Source organism: Cupressus sempervirens, chromosome 1, assembly GCF_028749045.1.
Source record: "Cupressus sempervirens isolate cs-2001-9-10 chromosome 1, ASM2874904v1, whole genome shotgun sequence".
NCBI lineage: Eukaryota > Viridiplantae > Streptophyta > Pinopsida > Cupressales > Cupressaceae > Cupressus > Cupressus sempervirens.
In genome coordinates, this window is record NC_143118.1 from 354,403,239 (window position 1) to 354,422,390 (window position 19,152).

Sequence of the window (19,152 nt, forward strand, 5' to 3'; positions counted from 1 at the left end):
TCAACCAACCATTTGGAAACCTTGGACCAAGTGATGTTTGTAGAGAGGAACATCGAGAATTGGCTGCAGATGTTGCAAGGCAAGGGATAGTGTTGCTCAAGAATGATAAGAGTACTTTACCTTTCGATCAAGATACAATCTCTTTTTTTGCTGTCATTGGACCCAATGTAGATGCTACTAAAGAAATATTGCAATTTTTGTTTGTTTGTATAGATATTTAGTTTCTTCTAGCAAGGAAATTTTTGGATGACTAGCTTGGTATTGTCATTAGTTTTAGTGGATAATATAGAAAGGGCTTTGCATTATTTTTAAAAAATTTTGCCTAACTCTTTTTGTCTCCTAAAAGTAATACTAATAAATTCCCCTCTGATAAATTCAACCTAAATTCTTGCCTTTCATTCCTCGCATGCTTCAGCGTGTGGGCTCTATCATGTTATCTCTTGACTTTGAAGTGGTGTTTTACTGATGTTATTCCCGTGCATATAGAATTTGAATCATATAGATGAGAGATTGCAAAACTGAGAGACTTACGAACATGCTTTCATTCTATAGTGAATGAGAACCTAGACTAGTAGAGGGTTGCAAAGATGATTTGCCTGCAAAGATTCCTCTCTACCCAAGTGTTGTGTTATTTAGATTTGGTAGCCAAGAACTTGTATTGTTTCCACCATTCATTTCACATCTTAATTAATTATTGATACATTTTATGCATAAGAAAGTTGGGGAAAGAGGGCTTGGACTATCTGTAAAATGTGTCTATTGACACAACTACATTGAAGAATTTGAGATCTTTTGAGCAGGTAAGGTCATAAAAGACCTTACTGGGCAATGACCCATCTATCCTTATTTCTTCCTTTTGTTTTTTGTAATGGATTTTGTTTGATAATTTCTATTGAGTACAATCTTTCAGTCTACAATATTAATTTTGTTGATTTTAGTGAATAAATGTGATCGGGTCTATAGAAAATAATCTGTAAATTGACATATGCAAACCTTCAAAGCAAGATTGTCATTTGCATCTTTACAAAAATAGATATATTACTATAATTATAATGACTATCAATAGAACATTAAAAAATGACAAACTTTTCAAGAAAAGGTATAATGGAAGAACTGGTCTATAGGATATAGCAAATGACTGGCTTCTGAAAAGAGAGGACCAGTCTATAGGATACAACAAAATGACTGGCTTCTGAAAATAGAGGACTAGTCTATAGATTATAACAAAATGACCAGCTCTATAAATATTCCTCTGAACCATTAGAATGATTAAGTCTTCATTGCATTGTTTTTCTATTCAAAATAACCAAGCCTTCATTGTAGCATATGTCTTCACTACAAGATCTTTAGTTCATCATGAGGCCAGGGAAGGGTTTTGGCTCCTCCTCAGTACTATCTACTGTAGGATTTTTTGGACTAATTGATACAACATTTGGGGTGATAGGATTCATTTTCCCAAACATGTTTTCATCCAACAACCTAACAATTTGGAATTTTTGATTGGATGATGAGGGGGGCTCTGGGTACAAGCAGTATGCATGTTATGAAGGGCAACATAGCTAGGGGATAGAATGTTGTACACATCCCTTAAAATTTGATGATGCTCAGGTAAGGGGGTTGTTAGAGTACTGTGTTGTCCTGCTCTATTTGCATGTGGTTCAAGAGAAGTTGCTAAAGAACTCACTTCCCCAATATTTGCAAGTCCCCTATCGACTTTAGCTTTTGCTAGCTTAGCTCTTTTACAATCCTTTTTTCCTTTCTTTTTCAACTCCCTCTCCTTTTGTTGCTGTACCTTTTCTTCTTGCTTCCTTTGTTTTATTATTTTCCTTTCAAGTTTCTGCAGATCTTTCCTTTTTCTCAACTTAGTTTGATGAATTTTCTTTTCCTCTAACTATTTTTTCTTCCTTTCTTTAAACTCTACAAGTTTAACCTTCCTTGCTTCTTGCTGCTCTTGCAATATTATGTGCTCATTAGATGTAAGTATTTGAGATTTTCTTCCCAATCTAAGAGTGGTATTATCAGATGGTTTGAATCTCTTTGTAACCCTTTCAATTGGTAGCTTCAAAAAACTTCTTAATGATCCCTAACAACATAACTTTTTTTTATATTTTGTCTCAAAAGCTACAGATGTCTTCAGTGCATCTAGGTTATGTTTAGCCTGTCCATCTTCATCTATAGATGTCTTCAATGCATCTAAATTATGTTTAGCTTGTCCATCATCTTTAGTGCATTTTAGATTTGAACCATCTTGATTATGTTCAATGTGACCATCTTCACCCTCATTACATTCCAAATTTGAAGTCTCCCAATTTTTTGTTTTAGCATAATAATGAACCATCTCTTCTCTTGGCATTGGAGGTGGAGAAGGAATAGATAATGAAATGTCTTCATCTTGAAACTCAATCTCTACTCCCAATTCCTTTGCTCTTTCCTTAACCCAATTAGGTGGATCAAACTATGTTGGTAAACTCATTTCATCATGCAAGTAATCTTCAAACTGTCTCTAGGTAACATCTGCCAGTGAACTTCTATTTTCATCTACTGGTGGACTTGTATTTTCATTTGCTAGTGAACTCGTATTTTCATCTGCTAGTGAACTTATATTTCCATCTATTGGTGAACTTGTATTTTCATTGACATCATCTTTCTGTTGTTTTGCTATTTCTGCCACACAAATTTCAATAGATTCATCATCATAACTAGCTAACCTTAAAATGCTTTCAATACCTACAACATCATTTTCATCTTCAATGTTGAATGCATTACTTAGCTTCATGTCATTACTAAGAACATCTTTATTCAATGGCCAAATTCTAGTCCTTCGAAAGCCAGCTGTAATATTGTTAGGCACAAGGGAAAGTTTGAAATCTTTGCTTGCAAGTTCAGCCAATTCTATTATTCTTATTTCTATGTGTGGATGTTTGGCCATCCATTCTGACCTTTCAAATTTGAAATATTCCTCGAATGGAGAAAATACACTTACATCTAAAGGTTGTAGTTGACGATTAGTGTGAGTAGGCAATGTAAGAAGATATATGCCTAGAGATCTCGCCTCTTGAATTGTGGCAAAGACAACATGGCTTCCAGGTCCATAAAAAATGAGTAGATTCCTATTTTTGGATGAAGCTCCACCTGGAATAGATCTAGCAAAATGATATAGCCAATTTAAGAAAAGTTCTTTTGTCATCCAAGCATGTGGTTGTGCTGCCATACGAGCTCCTACCTCACATTTAGCAATGTAATTTTGAAGTCTTCTTTTTGCTTTGAAAAGATAGAAGCCTGGTATGCTCTGACCCGTGGCATTGATAGAACACAGTATTGTGATCCATTCTCTACTTTTAGATAAGATTTGAGGCACACTTCTACTTCCCAACTTTGTAATAACTCACATTCTATAGTTTCTGCCTGCTTGCATACCTATTTCATCATAGTTCCATATATGTCTTGGTTCATAATGATTATAACCATACAATGTTATCAAATTATTATAAAAATTTTCCACAATACTTGGTCATAGCATGAATGCTCTATCCCTATATAGACCCTCTGTAGTCCATATTGTCAAATCTGTATGGCGTTTGCGGAACCCAATCCACCATGATCTACCTAGTAAACCATTTTTGAATGGATTTGGCCTTGTTTGGTAGATGTGAGCCACATGTGACTTAAGCTGAATTACCTCCAATCCACGACAAGCTGAGCTAAATCTTTACACCATTGGACAACTTTTAGCTCTTCTTCCAAGGAGAGAATTATTGGGGGTCCCCTGACTTTTGTTGTTGTGAGCCTTGCTAGCCAATAAGATAGACTGCTAACAAGAATTTCCCACTTCTTTGCCTCTCCTCTTATTAAAAAATAATTATCTTCAACATCTTCAATGGCATGTTCCATATCCTCTTCTATCCATTGATTGCCTTGGAAGCTTTTTTTTTTTTTTTTTTTTGACATTTAGAGGATTTGACAACACCATCTAGCCTATCTATATTGTCCACAACAAGATTGTGAATTTTTTTATCAGGAGCTGGCTTGGCTGAAGTGTTTTCTTCATCAAAGTCAACAACATGTAATTTAACACATCGTGGATAGCAAGGTGTCAATTTTTGGGCATATCTTTTACTTCTTCTCTTTCCTATTGTCATAATGCCTAAATAGAAAATGTCGTATATTAAAAACCATACAAACATAGTATAGAGAGATTATCTTATAGTAGCAAAAGTGAAACAAAGTCTTTTTTAGGAAAAATCATTCCTAGGAGAATGATTGAACATTTATCTTGACATAAATGACATGTTTCCCTTAGAAATAACACCATATTTGAACTTAACATAATTATTCAGTCACTCTCTTAGAAATAAATTTTTCATAGATTTGTCATTTCCATCATATAATATGTTGTTATCTTTTTTAGAATTGTCATGTTTTCTCCCAATAATAACTTCATGTTGTATGATGGTTTGTAGTTCAATCAGTCTCACAGAAATGAAAATTCTGTCATAATATTTTTACAAATAACTTCATACTACACAATGGATCTTATGAAAGAAATATCTCTTATATTCCATCATATAATAAGCTATTATACTTGGGAATGAATTCATAGTTAGTCTAGAAATAATAACAACATGCATTAAATGATGGACTATAATAGATTTACATGGAAATGAAATTTCTATCATAATATTTGTACAAATAATTTCATAGTACACAATGGATTATGACATATCTCTTATATTCCATCATATAATACACTATTATTTTTGGGAATGAATTCATCGTTAGTCTAGAAATAACAACATACATTAAATGATGGACTATAACAGATCTACATAGAAATGAAATTTTTTTCATAAAATTTCCTCAAATAACTTTATAGTACGCAATGGATTATGACATAAATATCTCTTATATTCCATCATATAATATGCTATTATTTTTGGGAATGAATTAACTGTTAGTCTAGAAAAAACAACATACATTAAATGATGGACTATCATAGATTTGCATAGTGGATCATGACAAGATGTTAACAACATACATTATATGATAAAAAATGATGTTAATCTACTATGTGGCACATAAATAACTTCATAATGTATGATATTAGACTACAAGTAACAACATACTTTATTTTTTGATCTAGAAGATTCGGTAAACAAATTCATAGTTTGTCTATGAATAAGCAACATTTCCCACTAGCTGAATACATTATATGATGGACTATAATAGATAATACAAAGAATGATGATATAGTTCTTTGGCAAAAAACTTCACAGCGAGTCTATGAATAAACATTTCCCACTAACATCACACATTATATGATGGACTATAATAGAGAATACAGAGAATGTTGATATAATTCCTTTACTAATTTGCATAACATGTATAATTATATTAATACTAAAAAATGAGAGGTAAAATACTTGGTCTTCTGGGCTTTTGATATCCTAAGCAATTGATGTTCTATCTGGTTCCTTTGAGTGCTCATAGAGAAGTCTAATATTCTAGAAAGTTAGCACAGAGAATATAGAGAATGTTGATAGATTTTGTGATTCTATGTTGATAGATTCTATGATTCTATGCCTCGAGATATCCTGAGCAATTGATGTTCTATGTAGTCCTTGTAAGTGCTCTGAGCTCACATAGAATATATGTTCATTTCAACAAAATTCATTAACCGTATGTAGTATTAATAGATTTGTTTTCCCTCCAACAATTTTGAATTTGAAATTGACAATTCTCTCATTTGTGGCTTTCCTTTGAAATCCAACCTCTTTTTTTTTTTTGGAATTTGCAAAGTGGTTAATCTATGGCATTTGAAAGTTTGTAACTTGATTGGTTGGCAATTGATTGTGGTTTCCAAGAGAAGATTTTGAATTTGTTTTTGCATTAATTGTCTGATTTTGATGGATTAGGGAGCTCAAACATATCAATATTTATGATGCAGGTACTCTTAACTTGCTTGTCAAAGACTCTAAGTTGAGAGAAGATTTTGAATTTGTTTTTGCATTAATTGTTAATTTTGATGGATTGGGGAGCTCAAACATATCAATGTTTATGATGCAGGTACTCTTAACTTGCTTGTCAAAGACTCTAAGTTGCTTATCGAAGACTCCAAATCCAAAAATTGGGTTGGATATTTATCAGAGATGGGATGAGTTCTAGAAGAAATGTTTTCTTATTTATAGTTGTATAGCATTGGATGTTGAACAACATTACATCAGTAATTAATTGGAAAGCAAGTAAGGAAATGATGTCTTATCCACGCATTTGGAAAACCTCTTTCAAAAAGTGTACAATATGAAATACAATATTTTATACATGTTTCTTTATATTGTGTAAAGAGTATTTTGAATAATGAAAACTAGCATTTTATATTAGTTTATATGGAACATACAATGAATGTTCTTTATCTAAAAGTGGTATCAATTTTAGTAAATCAATGGTATATAGAAGAAAAATTTGTAATGAATTAATTTTTTATAATTATTAATAAATAAAAACTTAAAAATCAGTACCAAGGTTATTGTTCAATCAATAACATATATTGACACTAAAATTAGAGCACAAGGTGTTAACCTCACAACTATTGGTACCTGTTCAACTATGGGTTCTTACCCCTAAATAAACCTACCATAAATTTAAAAACGTAAGAATAGGCATTAGAGCCAAAAAGGTATGTTCATACCTTGGTACAGATTGTTGTGATTGTGTGCCATTCTGGCCTTTTCCCACTTTCCATGGATACCCTCACTTAAATATAGCTTTTAAAAAAAACTAATAAATAACGTACACCTTTACGAAAATGAACTGTGTCTTCACCAATGAATAGCTGCCAAAACATCAGCCACCCTGAAATAACTGAGTCAAGTGTCTTCAGCACATCCACAAGTGACTTAGAAGCCTAGAACTCCTTTCAATTGTCTGTTAATGGTTTAGAAAGCACCAAATATAGACGAGGGTTTGATTCGATCACCATGAACGCTCCAGATCGCTATGAGCGCTTTGTGGTGCCCGACGGCATGCAGAAGTAAGTAGTTGCTCAATTCTTAAGATTTTTTTTGGGGTTCTGGTCTTAGAATTTGAAAAAATCATCTAAATTTTTTATATTATGAGCATATAAGGCGTGCATGGCTCTGTGTTTTTGGTTGCTTTAAATGACAAGCAGCAAAACGAACTCTGCATAATTCTTTAAGCTGAATGTAATGCTGTACATGCATGCTGCCTTTTGAGCACTGCTTTTTTCTTATTTTGTACGAGTTGAATGTCTGTTTAACTATTTATAGCTCGATCTGTGTAATTGTTATGTACGGTGTTTTGAATGTCTGGTTGACTGGTTGAGGGTTTGCAAGAACATGAGTTTTTTTCCTCTTGTGCGTAGTATAGTTTAGTGAGTGTAATTATTTGTGATATTTTGAGTATTTACGTACTGTTTTGAACGTTCTACGTAGCTGTTGGAGGATTTTTACAGCTTGCGAGTCTTATATGGCCCAAAGTGTGGAATTATATGTGGCTTTTTTAATTCTTTCGTTGTCTTCTAAGTAGTTTTAGTTGACGGAGCGAGGGTTTTTAAGCTTCTGATTTTCATGCTTTTTCTTGTGTCATTGTATATTTGGGTTGTTTAAACATAAACCGAATTTAAATTATTGTACATTTGATGCTAAAAAATACACACAACCGAATCTAGAAGTAAACTTTTAATATATTTGCTGTGTTAAAATTTGATATGCGGTGTCTTTTTAAGTGGTTGTTCAGAGGGTTTTATTTGTGGTATTTATAGAGTTAATGGTTTAGTGATGTAACGTTGCTTAGTTTATCACATGTTGTTTGTGAGAGCTAATTTAATGTTTTTTTTTTATAAGCGCTGCGATGTGCTGGTTTTCTGTGATTCGTAGTGAAATTGCGAGATATATGCAGTAGATTTGTAGTTTGGACTGTTTCAGGTGTTTGTGTAAAGGGTTTATAAAGTACTAATAGTTTTTAAACTTATTTTTTGTATGGAGTTTAATTTTATTTTCCTTCTTGGAAAATAGTTTAATGACAAGTTTTTATAATTGTGTATCGTTGCGATTGTTGAAATTTGTAGTTTTTTGTTTTCTCTATTTTCAAGCCGAATCTATATTTCTATTGGTTTTCTTTATTTTCACACTGCATTTGGTCTGCAAGTGTTTATGGCTAGGGTTCTGGTTTTGGCGATTGTGGCATAAAAATTTCAACTATGTATATTATATTGAATTATTGCTTTACTGCGCAAAATGATTTACTTATTTGGTAACCGATTTTAAAATGGTTCGGGCTTTGTTGGCCTTAGAAACTTGTCTGGGCTTTATTCTTGAGGTCTTCTTTCTCGAATTAGGTATTTGATAAATAGATATCTTGACTTTTAAACTTCTACACAACATCTTTTCTAAGTACTGTAATTGCTCACAAATATTTAGTGTGAGGGTTTTTGAACCCTGCCTGGGTTTTCAATTTGTACATTATTTAGCTCATACAATCGATAATCATATGTATGATGCGGTATTTCTTGCTTTTTAAATTGATTTATCTACCGTGAGTAGTCAGGTGTCTCTAATAGTGTAATTCACCGTAAAATGGTGTCTACAATAGTGCAATTCCCCGCAATATTTGAATTATCTCTTTTCTACTGTTTAGAAGTAGTTGTTTAATTTGGGGTTCAACAGTTTTTAATGAAAAGTAAAGTTTCATTCTTTTGCACTTCAAGATATTTCTTGTAAAGCTTTGTGCTTATTATTTTGAATATAAACACTTTACAAGTCAGATATTGTAGTGAGTCATAACATTTTGAAATAGTACATGGCTAGTATTGAATATCTTAGTTATATGTAAAGGGTTTTAGGATTCTGAGTCTTGTTTCTGTTTTGCTTTATTCACTTTTCGTCTTCTTGCTCTTAGAGTGCAATGACGTGGTAATTAGAATCACTAAAATATTGGTGTTTATATGTTTTAATTGGGAGGATTTTAGTTCATTTAATATAATTATGTGGGCTTTCTTCCTCTAATTTATAGCTCAAACATAGTAATAGTTCAGGTGTCTTTAATCATTGTTACTGTTTGGTATGTTTTACTTGACTAGGGTAAAGACAGAAGGGTTTGAAGGCTTGTTATGGCTTTCTCGGGCTTGACCCTTAGTCTAGTTTGGCATTATCATTAGACCACAACACTTATATTGGCAAATGTGATAAATCTTCCTAGGTTTTGATATTGTTCTCTATTTCAAATTGTGCGACCATGAATTGTGGTTTTAATAGTTGGTTACTAACTATGTGGAGTAGTTAATTTCTTGATTCACAACACGGCTAGCTCAAATGGTTCCACGATATTTGAATTGTGGCTTTGGTAGGTTTCTCTATTTTTTTGGTTTATGAGGTATTTAAAGCTAAGGAAAGGCTTTAGTCTGTTTATTCAATAGGTTAAAGAGAATAATTACTAAACGTGTTGTGAATTGTGTGTTCAACTTTAAATATTTTAGTAAGAGTTTCCATGTTTGCGGGGTTTTTATTTCTCACAAGTTTTATCTTTATGCTAGCTGAATTGATGTAATATGTTTTGAGTTATGTTAGCCTATAATTGTTGTTTTAAAACTTATATAGGTAGAGGAGGTACCATTAGGATACGAAATGGTTTACTATATTTTTTTACCTTCTTTTATGGTTTTACTTTTCAGTAATCTGTCACTAACTGCATTAATGTTTAAATGCTTTTGTTTAGTCAATGTATTGGAGAGAGCCCTATTGATTTGCAGTTGCTCAAGCAGTTAAAACTGTTTCTGTTTGTATATGTATGTATGGATGTATCTTTTGTTACATGTTTACAATTATGATTTGTTCACTTAACTATGCGGAGTTTTAAAGCTTGCAGCATTTTTTATTACATAAAGAATTTTTGGTGTTCTAGGTTATATTGCAAGTGTTTTGAGATTTCCTGATGAGGCTAGAGCCATAAAGCTTGTTAGAATTTCATTTTCTGCAATTTTGGTCTCAAATAGCATAATTATACATGTTTTTTTGAATTATATATATTAGGAATTGTCTATCAGGTGTACCACTGACAAGGCATGAAACAAACTGAGCAAAAATTCTTAGGAGCTAAAACTTTGGGATAAATGGTAGTGCATCTCATAGTAGACATGGGAGTGAGATTGGTTTCTTAGTATGGTTACATTTGACATTCCATTTGACCATGGTGGGATTTTGTCTGCACGCTGTCTTAAGTGTGATCCTTACTACTAAGTAGTGTCATGGCCATGACATATTGTAAAGCATTAAATTATCTTAACAAATATTTATATGTCAATATTACCTTGAATTAATGAAAATCTCCTACAATAACTTAGAAAACTATGTTAAATATATGTAAATGTGTTGTTTATTAATATTGTGTCCAGCCATATCCATATTGGGGGTCATCTGTTGAAATAAGCATATAAGAGCTCTTCAAAATAAGATAGTCCTCATGCTGACATCAAATATGCATGCAGAAAAGAATCATGAAGCTTTGTATGAATTTTATTTTAAAAGCATGGGGAGCTTGTGTGTGGCTAAATCCTGTGTCATTTCATTGTTATTCTACTGCCTTTGGATCATGCTATGATGTGTGTTGAATACGAAGGAAAACACATAACTGCTCAACTATGTATTGGATGATATTTCTATTACACATAACTTCTTGGATTTGAAATTAATTATTGTAACTCTGTGCACTTTAAGTGCAGGCAATTGCACAGAGATCCAAATGTCCTTTTTGCTGGCTACAAGCTACTGCACCCACTGGAATACAAGATTATTGTCAAGGTTATTTGCTTTGTCGTAAGAACAATTTAAACTCACTTCCATGCCCATCTTGTTCTTTGGAATTTAAAGAATATTGCGATTGGATATAAGCTTTATAGCTGGGTCCAAGAATCCTCTTCTTATTTGCCAAAAAATGTTTAAGCTCTTAGGAACATGTGGTTATTGAAAACTAGGCTAGTTTAGTGTATGTTTATATGGATGTATCTATTGACAAATTTTCTTGGCATTCCAAGTTCAAACAACAAGTCAGTCTTCTCCAATGCAAGCATACAATTCGGCAATTAATGACCTTAATAAAGAGCTTGATCATTTAAAAGCTGGCTTGACAGTATTGATCATTATTCTTTCTCCCTAAGAGTTTTATTGTTTTGTATGGCACCGACCACTTGAACTATTTCAGCATAGTTTTCTAATTAGATGTAACTTCTCTATCCCCCCTTTAAATGAATGCTTAAGTTTGCTGATACTATTATCAAATTTTAAACTATTTGTATTACCTTCTCTTCTCAAATGCAAGCATACAACTAGGTTATTAATGACCTTGATAAGAGATTGATCATTGAATACTAGTGTGAAGGCTTTGGGCATTATTCTTTCTCCTTATGAATATTATATTTTTATTTTTGTATGGCACTGGCTACTTTTGCTCTATTTTAGCACAATTTTCTAATTAAATATACCCGCTCTATTCCCCTTTATATGGAACACTCAAGTATTCTGATCCTATTATTAAATGGTAAACTGTTTGTATTACCCTTATAAATGAATACTTGAGTTTTCTGATCCTGTTAGTAAGAGGTATACTATTTGTATTCCTATTATTCAAGCTCAGAAGAAAAATAGAAAAGTATTACTATTACATAATATGATAATGATGATCATAAAGGTCCCATTATGTCTGTTCTCATGTACCTTCATGTTCTAATCAGCATGATTGATCATCTGACACTCAAGGTGCAAATCTTTAATATTTACAAGGGTTTAGATGAGTGTTCCTCCAGTATCTTGGCTGAACTACTTGTATATCTTTCATGTAGTTAGACTTTGCAAAGTCTTTCTTCTATTCAAGGTGTTTTTTGAAGTGCTGAGTTTGAAAATGTTTTCATGACTTTTAAATCTATTACAGTTTATCTGTCATAACCCATGGGATGTTCATATTCTTTATTTGCTTGATTTTTTGAAGGTTATGTTTCTGATTGTTGCAAATTTTTTATTATACTAGAAAATTAAATTTTTTGAAGTTTGAACTTCATGAGCATAGAGATTCATGGGATGAGTCTTTTGTGTTTGAGGATGGCATATGTTTATATTCTCTTTCAAGGTTGAACTTTACCAAGAGGATGGTTCTTTACTTCTCTTTTTTTTGTGCTTGGTCTTCTTATCACTATATTTCTCACGTGTATTTATGTATTAATGTGAATGTACTCGTAGATGGTGTCATCTGAATGAACAGGATCTCATATTCTTTGAATTGTACTTTGGCCTTCTATATACTGGAAAGAAACAGAGTGATAATCAAGAGGTTGATGCACATCTTTACCATTTTAAAAATCTCTCTTCTGCATGGCTATGCTATTAAAAGTGATCTCCTTTTTAAAATCCCTCTTTTGCATGGCTAGTATAAACTAATGCCTTTAGCCCTTGCCCTCCTAAAAATTCTTGAGCTCCTTCCATTTGTTCAGCCTTGCCAACCAACACTTTTTTCCTTTTTTCAATAGAGTTGTAATAAGTTCTTAATGCCGATTTCTCCTCTCCAGGAGTTAATGGTGTACATTGTAACTCATTCATCATTAGACCACACCTTCCAGCTTTGCTTTGAAGGTGGAAGAAAACAAACGTCAAAGCCTTTCTGATCTAAAAGCCTTTTTCAATATAAGGCACCAAAGCATTTTTGCTTACCCTGAGCTGACTTTGGGATGTCATCAATTTTGACTATTCATAGAGCTCTGTGATGTTTTGGAGATGGTATTTAGCATTGTTTAGCTTTCTACCAGTGGTTGATCTTGCAAATATCATAGGTTATGAAAAATCCTATTTGATATTCTTGGACTATTTCTTCAATGATTTGAGCTTTCAAAAAAAAATATCAAAATGGTTTTTAGTTTAATGGGAAGTCGATGCATTAGGTTTGGTCTGAGTGATATGAACTCAGTAGTATCTTTTGTATCCATTGAATATTCATATATTTATACAAGAAGAGTTTTGACCTATCAGTGGATTGATGAATTACTACCATTCAGAATAGCCGAATGTCATATACAGATTTTTTGAAGAAACAATATCATCAGAAATAATGAGAGTGAAAGATAGCTTTATAATTTTAGATTGAGAAAATATTTTCCCTTTCTCAACATGAACATCAGACGGGGGCTGTAAATGTTCCAATAAATTTGATCTGTATCCCCCAGCCACATGCTTTTGTGACTTTCGGCTCATACTTTCTTGTAAGTAGAAAGGTAATGCTTGAAAGTGAGATGATACATTTAAGAAGCCATCTAGGTTAGTATGGGGCCTGTATTGGGGTGATGTGCAAAAGTTGAGATTTTTTAAAGCCATTTTCAAAGAAATTTTAATTTATGTAGCCTAATAAACCAGTTGTTATTTATTTAACCTCGGTCATAGGCATCAATCTTGAGGCATGATAAAGGAACTTCTATGTTGCCCTTTCCTTGATTCCTTTACAGTGGATTGTTATATATTTGATCTTCGTAAGTAAGGTTATTTGTCCAACACAAAAAAACTACGACACGGCTTCTTCCAGAAATGTAACTGCCTACTTGTACATCTACCTATAGCTATTTGGGAGTGCATAGAAGCTTTATATATTAAATATGAGCTCTTGTTTGCCTTTTTTCTAGTTTGTGACTTAGCGGTAGAATTTAGTTTCCAGTGTTCTAAAAATTTTGATGGGACCTGCATAGAATTACATCTGATGCCTAGAAAATTTGAATATTTGTACTCTAAATAGGGAATTTGAATATTTGTAGTCTAAATAGGGAACGGTTGATGTTTTTAAGTACTGACAGCTATTGGGAAGGTATATGTATCTGTTTGTAAATGTGGGATTTAGTGCTAAATATCAGCTATCTAATCAGGACATTCAGGAAATTCGAACTATGCTTATGCATATAAGTGAAAGTTTGATGCAGGTTTTCTTATAAAAATGTAAGTTTGGATATGTAAATTAGCATGTCAATATATTTCAGGAAACAAGATATTGATCTCAATTACGCATTCAGGTCCCTTTAACGTCCTTAGGTGGAATAACAAATTGATGTCGAATAATTTGGGTTCTTTGTGAACACATGTTTTTAACAAATTACCAAATCCTTGAAAGTGCCAGGCAATGTTTTGGGGAAACAATTTTTTCTGTCAATGCATGATTGATGGATTTATGTAGATTAGTATAGCTAGGACTTCTCATGTAAATTGTAGAACAAATCATAGAAAATAGCGGCCAAGAATAATTAATCTTCCAAGTGAAATTACATCTTGACTTTCAATCCATTTGTGCTGGAAATAACGTTGCTTGATATGTTTTTAGATCACTTTTTGGCATAAATATAGACCACATGAACAGTCATTATGTAAAGTTGAGATGCCAAAATGTAAAAATATCCACATTCAAGCTTTCTCAAGTGACACATGTAATGGTAGTTTACTCAACCTTTGCCACCATTCTCCATATTACTTAATCCTCATGGCAACATCCTTCACATCATAAGTAATATCTATAATATATAAGTTTATTCTATTTTATTTTAATTTTGTATAGATTAATTTATAACCTTCATGCAAAGAAAATTATAACCTACGGTTTACTTTACTTCTTATTATTATTATATTTGACAAAATTATTTTATTTAGCCTAAAAATTAATTTAAATTTGTAATATATAATTTTATATAGTGAAAAAACTTCTAACATTAAAACTTTTAAATAATTATAATAATAATAATGTAATTTGCTAATTTACAAAATCCAATTTCTTTTTATTAAAAAATCTAGAAAGAATTATTGCTACAATTCAAATTATACACTGATTTGTTTAGAAAAATAAAAATAAAATAAAATATAATTAATAAAATTAGATTACACATATAAGTTGCATTGCATCTCTTGTTCTTCATCTGTGATTTGATAGAAACAAATCATTTCATTTAGCAGCTTTGGACGTTTCAGGAAAAAATAAAATGAGAAATGGAAACATCCAACTATACAATGAAAAGCTGCCGAGATATTCGAAATGGAGATACCGAAATCCAACGGCAGAAAAGTTTTATATTATTTTTGCACACTTTTAAGACACTGTGAACCGTAGATCTGCAGAGTCGGATCGCGCATTTCAAATCTAAAGATTCCTTCAGCTCTGTAAGATCGAGTCTCGATGACTTAGCTGATTATGGATTTGGCAACAAAAATCTACAATTTAGCCCTTCTCTATAATTTAGCTGATTATGTATTTGGTAACATTTTTTTCTGTAATTTGGCCCCTCCTTATAAATTTAGCCCATTATTCACTCGTCGACAGAGAGTTGTAGCAAACTGGATATTGATTTCTTCTGTAATCCAGTAACGACATTCTCTGTGAAAAATATTGGTGAAAATGGAGGTCTTCCTGGTGATGGCAGCCATGGCTATGATCTTGTTCTGCAGCATGGGAATCAGTTACTGGTGCTGTGCAAGGGCCAAAATTAGGCATTTTGCGAGAGTTCACATGGGCGTAGTGCGGTTCAATATACTGCCAATCAAGGACGCAACCAAGAATTTTAGTTGCGCCATTATAATCGACCAGGGCAATTTCGATGGAATAGTGTGTAACGGAAGACTTGCCGAAGCTCATGAGATGATTGCTGTGAAGAAAATGGATTACTCTTTCCATGAAAACCTTGGCCCAGTGCGATTCAACGCCCGGCAATTGGAGGAGGCAATGAACAATTTCAGTTGCACGAATTTAATCGGACAGGGGAGCTTTGGAATTGTGTACAAGGGCAAACTTTCCGACGGACAGATGATCGTCGTGAAGAGAATGAAGAAGTGCTCTCTCAACGATTTCTGGAACGAGGTGGAGATGATGAGCAGCTTTCACCACCGGAATTTGTTGGCTCTCCGTGGTTTCGGCGTTGCCGGTGATGGCAAACAGGGCTGCCATGAGCGGTTTCTCGTTTGCGACTATCTCGCTAATGGCAGCCTGAATCAACACATTTTTGGAGGGAAAATTAGAAATGGGAGAGCACTGTCGTGGGAGCAGAGGAAGAAGATAATAATCGGCATCGCAAAGGGGTTGTGTTATCTGCATTACGGAATTCGGCCAGCGATATATCACAGAGACATCAAGGCCGACAATATTCTGCTGGATGACGACATGAATCCCTGCATTGCAGATTTTGGGCTTGCAATAAGGGAAGGGCAATCTCATTTGGGGTCAAAAGTAGCTGGCACGCATGGGTATTTGGCGCCAGAGTATTGTCTGACTGGACTGTTCACAGATCGCTGCGATGTCTACAGCTTTGGGGTCGTGTTGCTGGAAATCATGAGCGGCAGAAGGGCCGTGGATATAACTTGTCAATGCCATCTTACCGATTGGGTATGGAAGCTTCTCGAGGTCTTGAATAAAATCGATTTAGTGATAGATTGGAGAATGCGCGAGAGGGAAGAGATGAAAACAATGGAGAGATTTGTAATGGTGGGAATTTTGTGTTCTCATGTGAATGTGGCATTAAGGCCGAGTATGGCAGAAGCATTGAAGATGTTGGAGGGATAGACTGCAGTTCCCGCAATGCCAGAAAAACCCCAACCTCAACCTGTAGTAATTCATAGAGCGGAGGCCGACGGGACAGATTTTGTCAGATTTTTAAACCCTTCTTTCAACTAGTCCGTCAGGACAAAGTAGGTGGAGGCCGTGGCTGCGTTTCATGTAATGCGTTCCCCTGTTGTGGGAAAATATTTAACATAACGTCTCAAGAAAACTGTGTATAAATATCATTCTTTCATATACGATATCTTCTTTTGGCTTACATTTGCAATAAGATACCAGATGTTCAAATTTTAATGATTTAGGAGGCACAATATTTTTAAATAAAAACATTTATAATGGAAGGATCGACGAAGGAAGTTAATTCAATCATCTTGCAAGACGTTTAATATAATGTCACCCATCGATCAATAATGCGAAGTTGTTTTCTTCGGAATAGTATGCCTTCAGCGTAATTATTTATTTTTCATTTGGATAGTGTCACGTGAATGGGAATTTCTTATGTACTTTTTCTTTATATAAATATATTTTAAAATCAGTGGAGAAAAGCCAAAATACCAACAAAGATTCTCGCTGGTCCACAACCAGATTAGCGCCGATGATTGTGGAAACTTCTATATTTTAAATCACCAAAGAAAATGGTCTGGCTTACACATTCCATTCCTATTCTATTCTCAATAAGGGCGGGAAATCCAAATAATTTAAGGTTCCTCGTTGCGAAGAATATTTCTTGATATACCAAACAATGTGTACATCATAGCTAACATCATAGTTGAACTTACATGTGAAATATTCTTCAAAGTTGACTTACTGATGAAATTTTTTGAGCCAAATATTTGATATTGTTATTATTTACGAACACTTGTACTCGACATGATATATAATTTGGAGATATGAAACATGAGTTAATGAGTTTGACTCAAACAACTAGGATTATACAGTTAAATTCTGATCAGGATATGCAGTTAAATCCTGATGGCAATATTAGGATAGATATGATATTGTTATTATTTATTAGTGCTGATAGCAATATCAAGATAGATATGATGTAGTTATTATTTATTAGCACTTGTAGCCATGATATAGTTATTATATTTTAGCACTCGCAGCTGAAGGAGGTGTGAGGGTTATGATAGGAAAGAGATGAAATATGAGTCAATGAGTTTGACTCGAACAACTATATAGTTAAATACTGATAGCAATATCACAATAGACATGATATAGTTATTATTTATTAACACTTGCAGCCAAAGGAGGAAAGGAGGTGTGAGGGGGGTTAGGGTAGGAAATTTTGTTTTCTATAAGTAAATATGCAAGTCATTATAATTTTGTATAGAAATATTGAAGATACACTTATAGGAGGTGTGAGGGGGTTATGGTAGGAAATTTTGTTTTATATAAGTAAATATGCAAGTCAATATAATTTTGTATAGAAATATTGAAGATGCACTTATGTTACTGTAGGAATTTTTTAAATTTATAATTAAATATGCAAGTCAATATAATTTTGTATAGAAGATGCATTGATTTAATTTTCAACATTGTAAAACTTGTATTCTGATTTACAACATTGTCAAACTTGTATCAAGTTTGCTTACAACATTGTAGAATTTATATTCTAATATATTACAAGCTTGAACTTTTTGGAGTCAATAGAAGAAACAGAGAATTTTGTAGAAGATACTAAAAAATGTTTTGACGTTTTGTAACTTGTACCAAGTGATTATATGTTGAGGTGGTGTTCAAATACTTAAAAAATTGCATCATATAATTATTTTGCTTAATAATCAATATTGTGATTTAGCATTGTGTATATAAACTTAAATCAATAGCATTATTAGAACTAGTGGTGAATTAAGTTAATGAATTGAAACGGGAATTACTTTGCTTAGTAATCAATAGTTTGATGTAGCATTGTGGATATAAATTTAAATCAATAGCATAATTAAAACTTGGTGAACCATCAAAATACTATAATAGGATAGATTTATTTTATAATATTAAAAATTAAAATGTCGAAGTGTACTAATGTTGATTTCTAAAATGGTTAAATTATTGGTGTGAAATGATTCCCTTTGTGATAGTTACCAAGCTTATCCTATTAATTTAAATAATTTATATTAAATATTGAAAAAACTAAATCTAGTAATGTGCTATTGGTACATAATTTTGAAAAATGTGACCTAAATTATTCTCCCTATCTTGAATTGACTCTTCAATTTGTACATTCTCTTTTGTTAAGAGACACTTTAGCCTTATATACTCAATTTGTGTTATATATATGTTGGAAATTACGTGCTTTTAGATCTTAAACTTTTTGTATTCTTCATTAATAGGGAAAATAAACCTATAGGTGAACATTTTGCAATAGTTGTAATCACACTCTATATAATGTTGATTGTTTTAAACAACATTACCTTATAGTTGAGACTCTAAAGATGTCAATGTTGATGATTAAACTCATAATTGATTGAAATGTATTTCATAAATATAAAATGAACAATGCATGTGATGTCACATTATTGATCTCATTTTTTTGTCTTTGTAAAAACACTTGTGCTAAAAAAATGTTGATGTAGCATCGTA

General features: G+C 32.8%; 1 pseudogene; it reads left to right on the forward strand.

Annotated features, from left to right (window-relative positions):
• Nucleotides 1-15,417: 15,417 nt before the first annotated feature.
• Nucleotides 15,418-16,575, forward strand: LOC149577699 (putative receptor-like protein kinase At1g11050 pseudogene; annotated as a pseudogene).
• Nucleotides 16,576-19,152: the final 2,577 nt, after the last annotated feature.